The sequence below is a fragment of the Trichosurus vulpecula genome, chromosome 4 (genome assembly GCF_011100635.1).
Source record: "Trichosurus vulpecula isolate mTriVul1 chromosome 4, mTriVul1.pri, whole genome shotgun sequence".
Taxonomy (NCBI): domain Eukaryota; kingdom Metazoa; phylum Chordata; class Mammalia; order Diprotodontia; family Phalangeridae; genus Trichosurus; species Trichosurus vulpecula.
This window is the reverse complement of record NC_050576.1, coordinates 392,520,742-392,524,013: the sequence shown is the minus strand read 5'-3', so window position 1 is coordinate 392,524,013 and position 3,272 is coordinate 392,520,742.

The window sequence follows — 3,272 nt, the reverse complement described above, 5'->3', positions numbered from 1 at the left end:
CCCTGTGGTTCCCATTGCAGGGGAAATAAATAGGAAGTTCCTGTACTTAATACAAACCTCCCAAATTCTGACACATAGGTATGGCACTACAATCAATACTGTTAAAGCGTTGCTTAAATGTCTATAGGAGCATCTACCCTAGACAAAGCCTCTCCGTGTCACTCTCATTGCTTCAAGTGGACAAGAATTTGTTCTCTCCATGACAACTTCCATGGACACATCAGGGTCTGACTAACCTTTGCCACTGTAGGTATAAGAGGAACTAATTACTTCCCTTCTTTGGCTCCAAGAAAAGATCATACCAAGTTTCAGCAAATGTCTCCTTATTCCATCTTTTGCAGCTCCTCTGAGCTTCAACTTAAAACATTCACTCCCAGTGAGATCCATAAGTCTTCCCACAATACCACAAATTTGGAGCCAGAAGAACCCTTAGAGTTAACTCATCTAATCCAACCTCCTTATTTTACAGATGGGGAAAATGCAAGCCCAGAGAGGTTTTCTGACTTACCCAAGGTCATCTAGGTAATAAGTGACAGAGATAGGATTTAAACTTGGACACTCTGATACCAAATACTTTTGGTATCTTTTCCACTCTTCCATCCTGCCTCTCACTGGTTCCTGGAAAAATCATTTTGGAGACTTAACATTTCCTTTCCTTTAAGACTTCTGGAAGATTTAATTCACGGTGAAGAAAGTGTAAGTCCCCAGGAACATAGATCTGTTACACCTTCTTCACCTGAACTTGACTTCCTTTCCGCTGTTGCCTCCAAGATAAAAGCACAGCTGACTATTCAAATGATTGTTACTATGTCTGCTCTTCCAAAGAAGGCATTATACTGTGTAAAGGTAAAAATTGTGAGAATAAGCATGAAGCACCACCTAAAAGCTAGCACTAGCCCAGCACAAACACAAAAATAGAGCTCTTCCTTTCTGGGAAGTCATTTATTTTGTAATTAACAAAAGAACATGGCACTCTTTCTGAAATTTTTCCTTCCAGGTCTAAAATTTAGTGTAGAAGGAAAAGAATAAAATCACTTGCATAAGATAAAAGTCAAAGCAAGTAAAATATAACAGTATCCAAATGGAGCCATTTGACTCACTGGTTCGCAATAGATATGAAGGCCTTTAAATAACAAAGCAATCCATCTGCCTTTGCCAAGGATAGATCATTGACCTAGAGATTCAACCAAGTATCTCCTGGCATACAAGAGTTCCAGTGTCTTCATATAGAAACTAAGAGATTGACTCTCATATCAGGATACAATTCTTTGGCAGTAATTAGGTGAGATTCCAGATGGGTTCACTCTTCCATCCAAATTGATTGAACATTTCAAAACCCTATTAGATTGCGAGCATTTGATAAAGGACACTTTAAGAGTTCACATGGCTTTTAAGGCACATAACACCACCCCCTTTGCTATTTAGTTATTAGTCACAAAGCTCCAGTTGAATTTCACCCAAATTAGCCATAACTGCGAAATGAATTCTCTGTATAATTTCCTTTTCTAGAAAATTCAGTCTTCCCACATAAAGTGGATTGAAACCACCATTGCATTCCTGGGCTGATAGAAAACTCCCTTAAAGAGAAGCCTTCCTAGAACAGCTGCTGGGTTTGTCCACTGCCACTACCCAAGGGATTAAAGGGGATTGTTTCATTTAGACTGTGACCTTCAGACCGTTGCTTTGCCTTTTACTCTTACTAACAATGTGGAGAAAGTCAGGTAAATCATTAGACTTCTAGACCTTCACTTAAAGTACATTACCTGCTTTAGGAAATCTCCAGATGAGATGAGTGAGTAATCAAATGACAGACACACAGCTTAGTTCAGTAGTCCAGCTTTGTCCAGCTTAACAGTTGTTTCTCTCTTCCACTCTTAGCTCTACTCTCCCTAAACCCAAGGCTCTTTCTTTCACCACCAAGGTCAGTCTAGAGAAACAGTTCTTTGGGCTTGTTTTTAGGGACAGATCTATATTTAGGCTGATTTGTACTCCTGAAACATTATCGTCTTCTTTTTGGGTCTCACAACCAGAGGGCCCTTTAATAAAGTATCCAGCCTAGGCCAACTTCTGTATCCGTTCCCAATAGTGCTTGTCCTTGATCGAATCAGGCAATACCATTGGCATATTATTTCTTTATTTTTATTGCTATCTTTTGTTTTTAAATCACTTTCATTTCCAAATATATCTTTTTCCCTTCCCCTCCCCAGAGAGTCACCCTTTATAACAGAGAATAAAGAGAGACAGAGACAGAAAGACAGAGAAAGAGAGATAGAGAGAGACCAAAAGACCCATTCAAAGAAACTAATCAACACATCAACTGACAAACCGATAAATCTCTGAAGAAGAAAAAAAGCAGGGTGCAGGTACGATCTCCTCTTTTCTTCAGGCCAAGCTTTATTGTTATAACTACACCGCATTCAGTTTTTGCTGTTGTTCTTTGCCTATTCATTGTTATAGTCATTGTCCATATGGCTTTCCTGGTTCTGTTTGCTTCGCTTTACATCATTTCATGTGTACAAACCTTCTCGGGCTTCTCCTCTGCAGTTTTCATATTCACTGTCTTTTACAAACATATACTACAACCAGTTTAACCATCTTCCAACCAATGTTTCCCTTTGGTATCCTCTTTCTTACCTTCGTGGCTCTTCCTCCTAGTCATCTCTGCTTCTGGTAGATAATTATGTCCCTAAGCCACATCAATTCTCCCACTATTGACATATTAACTATCAGTCACGTTTTGGACCTTGCAATATGAACACTGGCCACAACAAAAGCACATTAGATTATTTTTATCTGTAGCAAAAAAAAATAAGATTATATGCATGTGCGTGTGTGAATAAGTGCACATCTACTATCCCATGTGTTGTTATTCAGTTCATGTCCTACTCTTTGTGACCCCATTTGGGGTTTTCTTGGCAAACTCACCAGAGTGGTCTGCCATTTGCTTCTCTAGCTCATTTTACAGATGAGGAAACTGAGGCAAGTAGGGTGAAGGGAATTGCCCAGGGTCAGCCAGCTAATAAGTATCTGAGGCCAGATTTCAGTTCAAGAAGATAAGTCTTCCTGACTCCAGGGCAAGTACTCTATCCACTGTGACCCCTAGCTACCCATTTTCCTGTGTAGTAGAGTGGAAAAGAGCTAACCTTGGAATTAGGAAAATCTGGGTTCACAACCACCTGTGAAACATATAAGCTGTGGGGTCCTGGTAAGTCACAGCCTCTTGGTGCCCCTAGGCAACTATCTAAAACCATATTTTGCAGAGCAGATACTCA